The following is a 12,729-nucleotide window of genomic DNA, read 5'->3' as shown; positions in this document are numbered from 1 at the left end:
AAAGTTCTCTTAAAGTAAGATGCAAACACCTGAGCCAGGCCATTCAGCCCAACCATGCCACACTAGGAATTAATATCCTGTTTTTCAGCCACTCCTCTCAACTTCCTAGGGGAAGTGGCTTGCCTGACGAATATTCTTTTAAGAAAAAACATACTCACCAACCTTCGTTTCCTTCCTTTTTCCTTCTGGAAACAGCTGCAGCACCTACAGGTAATGGCTTTTCTTTAAAAATGCTATTAGAACTGCCACATAACAGCTAAATTCCTTCTTGCTGCATTTCCACAAAAGGACAGAAAGGACAAGAGTCTTCAGATCAGACAGCTTTCTTGAAGGATGTGTTAAAGAGACCCTCTCCCTTTGACTACTGTACCTGTAAAACAGAAGTAACTAAAAAAAAGGTACGACTAAAGCGTGCACCAAAAGAAAACTTCTGTAAGGAGACAGATGTCTGTGAAGCTCCTTCCTTCTGCAGTGGACAAAGGATGACAGTGTTTTGTAACAGACCTTGGAGTGGAAGATGGCTGTAATGCTTGTTACATTTTCAACCCAAGAGCTACCACTCGGTTTCAGGGGGAATGTACTCATAAAGCCTGTAGGCAGCTCAGAACCAAGAAGTAATACTAATTCAGACAAGCGCCCAAAGCAGCATCTTCAACAGCTCTTTACTCAACACTACTGGGCTGGATGTGCAGTAAGAGGGAGTTCAGCCATCTGAACTGTACAGTCCTGTTAACCAGGCTTTGCCTGAAAGTGCTCAAGTGTCATTTACAATCTGCTACACCTTAAGAGAAAGGCTTGAAATGTAGGCAAGTATGAGCTTTAACTTAACAGATGTTAAGCGAGCCCTTTTGAAAGCTACTTCTAAAACACAGCTATGGCTGTACCACAGGGAGGTAAAGTCCCTGAGAGGCCACAAATGCACAGTCAACTCAAGTGCTGCGTTTTCAGTTGTCCTATAACATTTTATCTCTTGAAAAACGATGCATGTTGTTCTGTCTGACAACATGGTTAGAAAGCAGTTGATTAGCAGAGCAGTTTTATTTCATGACTGATTAAAATTAAAGCATCTTGGTAAATTACAAGGCTTCTCTGTATTTTTTTTGGGGGGGGCAGGGGGTGGACAACAGAACCATTTTGTCCCCAGGAATTTCTGCCAGTATCAAGCCTACCTATCCAGTTGTCTGCCGAGTCTGCGTCTTCATGATTCTTCTATTTCAATAGCTAAGAAATTATCTTCTGTTGAAGATAATTTTCCTACACACATCCCAGACAAAATCCAAAACCACTGCTGTAGAGTTTTGTATTTTTTGCTTGAGCATGTGTGGTGGTTTTTTCAGCCCTGCTCCATTAGTATATAGACTGGCAATTTTACCAGGTGACTAAGAGGTGCAGAAAACACAACAGCATCAAAACTAGAAAAGCTTCTATTGCTACATTTTTTTCCTGTGGTCAATCACTTTATTTCAGACTGCACTCTCCACTTGCATGAACCAAAGGACTTTAACAGAAATGCAGGAAGAAGTCTGAAAGGTTGGCACACCCACCACACGAGGGAGTCCTTGGCTGCTTTGTTTCATCAGAGTGAAAGACCTAACAAAAGAACTAAACAAGCTACCTTCCCTAACTGCTTTGTGATATTACCAGAGCATCTAGCTCATCCTGCCCCCCTACGTAGTTTTTAAACATTCCTGTAGGGTCTGCAGACCAAACAAAATAGACAATTGAAAACTTCAGGTTATCTCCTTTTCCACCAAGAAAATAATCAGTTTAAAGTGTTTAATAACGTATGAATACTGGAAGTACCTGAGCTCTCAAACCCTTCTCAGTATAGACTTGCCATAATCTTATAAGGCTTTGTAGAACTACTTCAGTAATACAAACCAGCATATTTAATGGTGAAAGCATATGTACATTTAGAAGTTCCATCTGTCCCCCTCCATTTCACTTATTCCTTAACAGTTAAAGTAACATTAAAAAAATTGCACCACTAGTTCTAAGAGTCAACATCGATAACTCAAAGAACCCAAAATTGTCACTCAATTTCAGAAATTTTGAAGATGAAAATCTCAGTGTGTGTTTTGAATAAAAATAGAGCAGAATACTTGCATTTTGTTAATAATGCAATCAATACATACCACTGAGCTAAAAGAACTTGTTTCACGTTCTAATACAAAAAAATTATCAAACATAATCATACTCCGGAAAGTTAGAAACTTCAAGTGATAGCAAATTCATGCATCTACCTTCCACAGGGAACAGTAAAAAAAAGGCAGACAGCACTTAAACTAGCATCAATGATTTCAGTATGACGACTTTTCAGGCACCTTGGGCAAAAAAATCCTGCAAAAAAAATCTATTGTGAAATAACGTATTAAAGGAATACAACCATTAAGAAACAGTATCACAAAATGCTAAAACCTATCATCCAAAAACATTACATACTCTTTTCTTCAATACTTGACAGGGAAGAAGGTACTGCTGAAGCTAAGCATGTTCTAGGAGCTGAAACTGTCTACAGAAAAAACGTAAGAATCCTGACTGGGTACTTTACAATTGGACTTCAGCTATGTGTGTTACCTCTAATGTTTTACTCTTCAAGATGCCAGCCAGTCCCTGACTGCAAATGGATGGTCTTTTCTAGTGAATTTATTTTACTGTCAACAGTCATGCAAGCGTTCATTTTATATCAAACACTCCTTTCAGTAAACTAAGAATAACTTAGTTTAAAGCCAGAGGTTTCTTTGTCTGTGCATGAAGTTAATCAGCAAAGATCTCCTAAAGCACTAAAGAACAAGCCAATATCCTATCTTTGTAAACAGTACCAAGTCAAGTTGACAGAAACTTGACATTAAAAGTGATGGAAAGCCAAAGAAAGCCTGAAGTTACACACACTGGTGTAAGAATGCTGTTAAGAAACATACATGACAACACTGCAAGTCTGTACACAGAAGTTCTCATTTCAATTCACCCCTTGGACCTGTATTTTTATTTTTTTTTAACATTTTCCAGGAGTTCAACAGAGCAGAGGTGCTGTGTTAAATGACTGACACATCAAAGCACAAGTGGCATTGCATGGAAGATGGTGCTGTGTGAAGACTAACGTAAAAACTGCAATTAGTCACAGCCTACAGTGTCCTGAGGGCAAACCCAGGGCGGCACTGGAAAGAACAGTGAGCAGTACTTACAGCCTCAAGTCCAACTTCATGAGCACAAGAAGTCTGATGAGGAGTTCCAGGTAAAGGAGTATGAAGTAGTCTGACTTAATTGCTGGAATTCACAGTGGAAGACATCAGAACGCTTCACAACACAGTAGCGTAATCCTACCTAGTGCCAAGCCCACAGAGCACTTCTGTTCCACAACAAGGGCATTACGTCCAGCTGCTACCAGCTCTTTTTCAAAAGGTATTACATCTTCAGAAATTAGCACCATCAACTGAGTCTGGTTTAAGCCACTGCAATTAGCAGTGTTATTTTGACACTGAACAGGAACACACACCTGGACATGCTATTCACTCAACTGTGTAACTGCAACTAAAACTGTACCTACACAGCAGTCTCTCTAATGAGAAGAGCTAAAGAAGTACAGCATACCATCAGTATTGCTTTCTCACCATTTACCTTTAACATAATTACCACTCAAGTATCACACTCCTTTTTAAGTTTGCATTATGGCTTGAACTGCATTTTAAAAGCAGCTTCAGCAACATGTGAGCAAAATGCATGATCCACAAAACAATTCCCAATTTAACACCAGTTTGTGCTTTTGATCCAGTAGATGGACTCTATTTACTGAACACTCATAAGTCATATCACTGAGCTAGTACACTAGGCAACTATAAAGAAAACGCCTGTAGATCATGATCACTCCTACATTACTGTATTTGATACTATGCTGCCTCTTTCTCCCAAACCCAGTCAGGCTGAATGAAAATAATCGAATATAAATCAACATTATGTATGGCAGAATAAACTGTCAAGTAAGACATCTATCTCTGTAATTAAACAGCTATAACCAGGGCTTTAACTTATTCTGAAAGTGGAAATTTCATCACAGCCAGGTTCAACTCTACCATTCTGTTAACTTAGTGTCATTCTCTTGCCTTACATTTTGCATGTTTTTTTCCCATATAGGAAGAACACTATCAGCTGCTACTCCAACACAAGCAATTAACTTTTCCTAGAGACTTTGTTGTTTGTAGATACCAAATTCAAACATGAGGGTGCACCTCTGGTTCCTCCCACAGCATGCAGAGAAAAGTCAAGAGTAGGAGATACTGTGGATGACAAGATCTACGTGAAACTTACCAAGGGAATACACTATATCCAAACAGGAAATCTCATCCTGAAACAGTTCGAAGTAAGGACTGTATGTGGGGATGTACATTACTTTAGCTTGTATGGAAGCAGAGTGTTATCTTATGGACAGTACAGGAGGCTGAACAAGCAACTGTCTTGCCTGTTACAGCCATTCCTGTGTTGAAATAACCAGTGACAATTAGGAACTGCTTGAAATAACAGTGAGTTACCTATGAAGCATGTTTTCTTAAAATTAGCTTGTCATGTTACTAGTAGAAGCTCCTTACTATGCTAAGGTGAAACTGTACCATGTAATTTGGTAAATCAGCTACTTTTTCAAAAGTGGCTTCACTTTGTTACCACATTTTTTGTCGTAGCACAATATACTAGCTGCTTCAATATGTAATGGAGCCACCATGAATCTGGAAAAACAGATACTGAAAGACTTTTCACTTACTGCACTGCTTGTGGTGGCAGCAGAGAATTACTTTAAGGATATGCAGCTCCATAAGCCACACGACATCCTTGGAGTGAATGGGCTTCAGGGTGTGCAGGTCAGTAATGCTGCCTAATGCTGCCAAATTGAGCTAGACTTCACAGAAACGCACCTCTGTTACTATAAATACTTGTCACTAATCTCACAGCAGTTACCCTGAGAAGCAGTGCTGGCCTACAGAAATTTCTCATTATTTAAGGCCTCTTAATAAACACTGGTTTCCCCTAGAACTAACATTTATTCAAACAGTTGGCCTAGAATCACTAGGGTGTAACAGAAGTACATACCTACAAGCACCTAAACAAAGAGTGAACAATCATGGTGATGAAACGGACACCCTGGGTACTCCTATGGTGGAAGCAAAGAGCATTACTTCTGCCGGAAACACACAAGAACATCCCATGTCACTAAAGGAGCACTAACAATTTGCAGGACCCAACATTTTCATGGGCGTCTTGAAAATCACTGTAATCTGACAAAAACAAGTTCTGTTTTGCTATTTTTTTAAGAAAAGAGTACATACTGAATTAATCTCAATAAAAGAGACATCACTTGCTGAACAACAGAATGATTTAATGAAGGTGATGCTCTGATTCACTAGAACCAGGAAGGTCCCTAATCATATTTAGCCTTAAAAGAAGAGTTCCAGTTTTAAAACATCAAGTCCTTTCTTATGCTATATGTTGAGATCAATCCATTGCTAGAATTTAACATGGATGAATAAACCATCTAAACTTTTAAAAGAATAGCTTGTTTTGACAATGTCAGTAGTAAGAACTAACTAGGCAACTTAACTGAATCCCTGCAACAAGCTATGCAGGTTAAGTCAAACTTTTTATTACACTATTTGAAAATACAAATCCTAAAAAAAACTTCTGAACAGTCAAAAACAGTGTCATGCATGCAAAGGAGTGAAGAGTGAAGTCAAAGAATCAAATGCTATTTTAAGTAATGTAACATCAAGCAAGTTACTTCATTTCCACATGCTCACATGAGTCACTTCCAGGAGACACGTGACATGCAATAAATCATGTAGTTTAATATGTAAAAGCTCAGTAATTGCCATTAAGTCCTTTCCAGTAACATTAAACAAGTATACAGAATCGGAAAAGGCACTATAACATACAATATTAACAGGCTTAATACAAGTCTCCATTAATACTGTTCTAAAGCCACAGACTGCCTGTTTGAAAACGCAATTCCTTCAGGATGATTCCTGCAGTCCAGACAATAGGACAGCACTCCAACCACCAGCTACGTAGGCCAATGCTTTCTGTGCCTGTAGGAAAATCATGCAACAGCAGTTTAAAACGACTACTGCTCTTGTACTATAATACACTGGGTCCCCAGGCCACAACACAGACCATGTTCTAATAGCTGTGGCGTTCAAGATATGGACTGTCTTAAAAATTAAAAAGCTGGTAACAAGAACAAACTTTTTTCTATCCAGCTCCCCAGCTCTGTTAAAAATCTAACTTCAAGGTCCTAAGCAAGTTGCTCCAGAAAGAAATCATCCAAATTGGTTCAATCCCAATTGCTTTTTCTCCATTTTCACATTAGTTAAGGTCTGCTCAAAGCATCCTGCTGGCAAGACAGTTTGCCAGGAAATACCTTTTGTCCATATCCCTGCCAAATCCAGAATTGTCAGGCTGACAGAATCCTCTCCTTATCTCAGGACACCATGAAGCACGGTGATAACGATAAGTCAAGCATGCAGCCACTTTCCAGACTAAGCTACCCCACCATTATGTCATAGAGGGAAGCAAGAAGAGAAACTAAGACAGAGAGGAAAAGAACTTGGTTTGTTTCTCACCCCATCACCACAGAGTACTTCAAGAAGGCAGAATGTCTACAGAGTTCCAGATTGAAGGTGTTAATTATGCTGTCTTCATTCTCCCATAAGGTTAGTTTAGGTGCCCTAAAATTAGTCTAGCATTAAGGCAAGAAAAAGACTTTGGCCTGGAGTGTAAGCTAACACTGTTCAAAGCAATAGTGATGAGACTCGAAACTGCCAGCCTAGGTTCAACTGAACCAAGAGATCACTCTGAAACTTGAAGTTCACACATGGGGAAACTCTAGTTTTACAGCAACACGGAGAAGAGATGTGTCTTCCAAGAGCTCTGTTCTCTGCCAGACACCAATGTGGGCTAGAGTTTTTGCACAGATTTCATAAAACTACAGGCTAGCAAGTTTCACATGTTCTAACAATTAAAGTCAAGCAGCCAATTAGACAAGGCACTTTCTACTGCTTCATCAAAGGATCTCAGCCTTGATTACCAAAAGACTGCAGTAACAGTCACAGCAAACATACAAGGTGTCACCAAGGGATCAGTGTTTCATCCATGTTCTGCTGATAGAGTGCCTATCATGCAAATAAAAATCCTTCCTCTCCCTCTAACAATTGTTTGGGCAGATTACCATTTAGTGTTGTCACCAGGTGTCTCCTCTCAGAAGCTGTAAAACCAGGGAGCACCCTGAACAAGTAACTGACAACTTTGGAGCTCCTCCAAGCATTGCAGTGACTATGTGTACACAATACACACTGAATAATGACCAGTATTACTAAAATATTACTGCTGTTAACATGAAAGCTCAACTCTGATGATATTATGCGCAATTCTATACACATTTTTCCATTTTCAGTTGTGACCAACCCGGAATCCTTTGCATTTATTACCATGGCTCTTCAAAAAAAAAGACAGAGAAGGCACAAGACTTTAGCATTACAAACTATTTCCATACAAACATTAATTTCAAACATACTGACTACAGTTGCATCAACAATTTTCTAGAAACATTTAACTTTCAGTTCAAGGCACCTGCTGCATCCTGTGCTGCCTTTTGTGTCTGTACTATCTGCAACAAAACTGTAATGAAACAACACTTCCAAGCATCTGGCAAAGGAACATCTGCAGAGGACAAGATAAAATATGCAGAATTAAACAAAACAAGATAGATATGCTTGTTCTGACAACTTCAGTCTTATGGAAAATGAAATAAGCGTGACCCCCTTCTTTGTATCTGTCCATTACACTGTACTATTTCTAGATAGTGTAAAAGTTTTAAGGATCACAGAAAACCCAAAGAATTTTACTCAGAGTTAGTGTTGAACATAAAGAAACCTCACCACAACACTACAGACATTTACTAGCAATGAGACAAATGAGAACACAGATTTTTGGAAGAGGGTTGGCAGGAGTACCAGGTTTTCAACCAACACATAGGATTCACAGTAGGCAGCAGCTGGATCAAATCTGAAAAACAGAACCATGTAGTAGTGATCACCTAGAATGACCTGAAATAAGCTTTGTCATCAGGGTTAGAAGGCAGGAAGCTTGTCAGCAGAAGGTGATGCAGGAAAATAACTTAAGGTGGGGAGAACCTGGCTCCTTCTACTAAATGGAAAAGTTTACAAATTAAACAGATTAATTTCAGGAATATGAGTTAACACCTGTGAAATACTATTCTAGGCTCTACCTCTAAATGCATCCTGCCTCACTTTCTAGGCAATACAGGCTGGCATATTGAACCGCAAACGTAAGGTCTACATATATGCATTATTACTAGTTCAAATGTGTTCAGTCAAAAAAGACATGAAAAACTGACTTGTCAAAGTCATTTTTAGATAAAAACATCTAAATTTTATAAGTGCATGATTATTACAATAGGGGAACACTTCTTGGCTTCAAAGCTCCTGTAAACTATGAAATTCTCTCAAATTTATGAGATTTGTTATCAGCTGCTCTCACAATGTGAGACTCAATTCCAAAGTTATAATGTAGGTAACTACTCTTCAGGAAATTACTAGAAGAAAAAGCCTGAAATCACAAAGTCTTCTATCACATGAAAAGAATATTCCAACTACCGAATTTATACTCTAGTAAAGACAAGTGGGCATGAAAATGAATTGCAGTCTTTTTCATGGGGATACATACCACACGTTGTCATTTTTAACATATACTGAAGTTCAGAGAAGTGCGTATAGTATAGCAAACTGCATTTTTTTTTAACTTAAAGTGATGATTTTTAAGTGACAGTTACTACTCTCCCTTGCATTTCCGCTCAACTGCTACTGAACCAACCTGTCCTGAGGGAACTGATTGTACTTCTAATGCTTGAAGAAGGGCAGTTTGATCATTAGACTTCACTTCACTGCATTTCACCTTCTTCCCTTATAGCATTTTAGCTTTTTTAATAAACAAACATGCTTAACACTAGATTATGTAAAAAGTTATCTTCTGATTTTAAAAATGCACAAGCACTTAGCCATCCAAAAACAGGTGATAAGAATTCAGTTATGTAGCTTTGTTGAGAACACGGTCTCCCATTCACCGTACAACTACAAAGATTTCATGTGTTGGTTCAGCAGTATGTATTTACATAAATCTGCATTAGCCAAAAGCATCTAGGTGCCAAAGACCCCACTATATTTGGGCACAGTAACTCATTCCAGATAAATTCTTTGGTTAGCAAGTTAAGTGACATTCATGCCTTGCTTCTCAGACGGTGATCTTATTGATGGAATTCTCTACATGAAGGGACTAGTTTTCAGCTCCTTTTAAAATCTTCATTAATAGGAGGGTTTAATATTTCTGCCTTCGGTACAATGCAGAACAGCTGTCAGGTATTTTAATTCTTGCTCAGAACACTGTTTTCCTATTACATAAGTACATTTCAGTACTGCTATGAAAGATGCCCGAACAGCAAGTTGTGCCTGTGAACAGGTTATGACTAGCAGGTATTTCTTCCACTTCAGCTTTCACCTCAGAGCCAAACCCTTAGATGAAAAGCAATAATGGCCACAAACTTTATAGCTCCTTGCTGTGTTAAAGAGATACTAGCAGATCATAATATTGGGGTATGTCTGGGACTCTGACACTGCCTGCCAATATGTACAGATTGATTAGCATTCCTTGTTTTCTTCATCAGAAAGTGTTTCATTGCTGTGAAACGTTTCATCTCCTCATTTAGTATCATTCATCCACGTAGACAGTGCAAGATTTCTTAGCATTCCTGTAATGGAGCTGTCTTACAGTCTTGGCAAACAGCTTTTAGTTCCAGCACATCATGTGTGAAGTTTCACTTCCCCAAGTGGCCAGAGGATGCATCTGATACTGATGTGGACCAGAGACAGACCAAAGTTTAGTCAGAGACAGACCAAAGTTTAGCCCCATATCAACTCTCACTTGCAGTTTGGTCTGTGTGAAAATTTATTTTAAATTCTACACTCTCACAAACTCTTCATCAATTAAAGAGTATTCAGAATCCATCATTTATGATGAACTTTGTTTTGGCACAGGAATTAACAAGGTAATTCTGAAATTCATCTCAAGTTTCCTCTTAATCTCTGACCTAAACTGTAGAAAAAAGAAAAATTTGTTCTCCAAACACTCCATATAAAACCTGAAGATGAATGAGAACAGGCATGAAACTAGAGTGCTCTCAACCCAGTATCCACTAATACAAGGTAATCTTGCTCCAGGCTGCTTAAATCAGACATACGGCTCCCAGTGCAGTTATAACATCAGATACCTCATTTCTCATTTATACTAAAACCTTACGGAACAAGACTGGGGCAATGTTTTTGCTAGTTCCCAAATAAATGCTTCAAAGCTGAGGAGCTGCTATGATAAATGCAAACACCATCTCTTTCTCCAAACAGTTCCGAACCTGGAGATGTCACCAACTGAGAAGTGTAATTTAAATTCAGGATCTTCTTAGGCACCACTTCATGCTATACAGGAAGCATCAGACCTTCAAACAAGGTCTGCAATTAAGTTTTCCTCCATTCTATTCCCAGGTAAAGAGTCTTTCTAACACGAAGTAGCAGCAATGTGAACTTCCAGCATATACAACATCAGAACCATCATGTAAGGATATGGGTAATTTGCACATCCATCAGTAAGACCTTGATGCTCACTTCTATGTGCTTGCAGCAGTCTCTTAATTGGGACAAGCATATAATCCCTAAACAACTTTAGGAAGGAATGCTAAATAAGTGAACTCAGATCTACAAGACAGGTAAACAGCTTGAATAGCCATCCTACAAATAGATGAGAACAGTTGTATCTTTTAACTCCTGGAACAAAAGGTCAGGAAACAGCTAAGTAAAGGGGTTTTATTTTAAAGCACTGAGGTAATTACCTACAGAAAAGATAGGCTTGTTTTCTGCATCAACCAGCCTTCAGCTGAAGACTGCAATGTATGGTATCAGCCCAGCCTAGTTTCTTTGGCATCCTGAAGTGCTTTTGGTGTTTCTTACAGTTACGGGAACAGATTTTTGTAAGGTTTGGTAGCAAAGTCAACCCAGGAAGTCTAAAAGCAGTGGTTTCAGTAGCCAAAGCTACTGAATACTATGCTGGAGTATGGTATCTCATATTTAATCCTTTTGCTACCTATGTCTCAGAGCAAGACATCTGGAGCAGTGCTGGTCACTAAGATCCAAAGGGAGGTAAAACAACCTTCACTCAAAGGCACAAAAAGCAGACTACTCAGTAAGAACGAAGCAGTGTTGGGCTTTGAGCAGCCTTAGATTGACCCATTTTGTGCCACTGCATGGTCCCTACGGAAAGGGGAAATTGTCAACAAATGTTATCTGAAATGAAGAGTCATGAACTACAACCTAGTGAATTCACCAAGACAGATGGATCCATTCTGACAGTCTTTTAAAAATCACCCTCTTCAGAAAGGATTACCTAGTTTGGGGGAGATTTGCTTTCAAATTAACAAATATAAACTGTATGTAGTGTAGTCACTTGAAAAGACAAAATTCTATTCTTACAGTCTCAGAAATAGAAATACAACATCATGTCTCTAGGCCTGAGCCCATTTATTTCTCCTTCTCTTTAGGTATCTTATGAAGTAGAAACTAAAGCAAGCCATAGAACTAACTGATGCTGTACAGAGCTGAACCGCAGCAGACCCAAGAAAGCAAGGTGTGAGAATCCATGTTTTAACACAGAAGTGTCACAGAAGTGTGGTTTGTCAGCTAAAGTGTCTATGGGTGAGAACAGTAGCCAAGACCTACAACTATGAGTAACCAATGCCAAGAACATCCCGTCAGGTGTAACCAGTCATCCTCACACCATACGCAAGTAAAACTCACTGTCACAAGCACTGCCTACAGAGTGCAGAGAATGATTACAAAAAAGCATTCTCAAAAAGCAAAAAGCATTATTCAGAAGTAACACAAGTGTCATATCAATATTTTCCACTTACTGCATGTTAGCAGGCCTTTGGTATGAACACTGGCAATTAAAGTATTATATAAATATATTCCAAGGTGATGCCTGTGGCTAAAGTCAGTCTCACTGCTGCCTGCTTGTCAGGCTAGACAAATTTAAGAGAAAACCCTAACGTTGACGAATCTGCTCACCCTTGGCAGATGCAGTTGAAAAACACTGTAAAAGCTCCCCTCGTTTTTTTGTTGCTGGATTCCTGCTTAAACACCCTTCCACACAGTAGCACCTGCACCAACGTAGGAAAAGCTGTTAGAACTTTTCTGCCATGCTGGCACAGAAAATATGTTATCAGGACAAGAGAAAAAAGCATGTACTGCATGCCAAAGAAGTTTGATGTTGGTGCCAGAACTGCCTGAAGGTTTTTAGGCCTCAGCCCCCGCTACTCATGTATGCATCTGGGGAACTTCTCTCCAACACATCCAAGGTATCAGCATCAGTATGTGTAGGAGGAGCTGAAGCCCCATACAACCTGTATCAGCTAAAGCTTGTCTCTTCCCACATCCCACTATTGCAGCCCTAGGAACACAGTCACAAGAAAGTTTATTTATTGTGAGCAAAATGACCGTGTACTGCCACTACATTTCAGTAGTCTTTTCAGTAGTAAAGTATTGGCTTCCATCCCTTAAGCCATGGAGAGTATGTAGCCTCCAAGAGGAGTAGTTTTAAACACAAGCTAACCAGTATATTAAACAGCTG

The 12,729-nt window shown here is 39.2% G+C and overlaps 1 protein-coding gene across 30 annotated transcripts in view; it reads right to left on the bottom strand.

Annotated features, from left to right (window-relative positions):
• Positions 1–12,729, bottom strand: part of ELAVL2 (ELAV like RNA binding protein 2) — a 93,915-nt gene that overhangs the window by 36,036 nt on the left and 45,150 nt on the right. The window lies entirely within an intron of this gene.

The sequence above is a fragment of the Cygnus olor genome, chromosome Z (genome assembly GCF_009769625.2).
Source record: "Cygnus olor isolate bCygOlo1 chromosome Z, bCygOlo1.pri.v2, whole genome shotgun sequence".
NCBI lineage: Eukaryota > Metazoa > Chordata > Aves > Anseriformes > Anatidae > Cygnus > Cygnus olor.
Note: the sequence above shows the minus strand (reverse complement) of the source record. Positions and strands in the feature narration are given on the sequence as shown.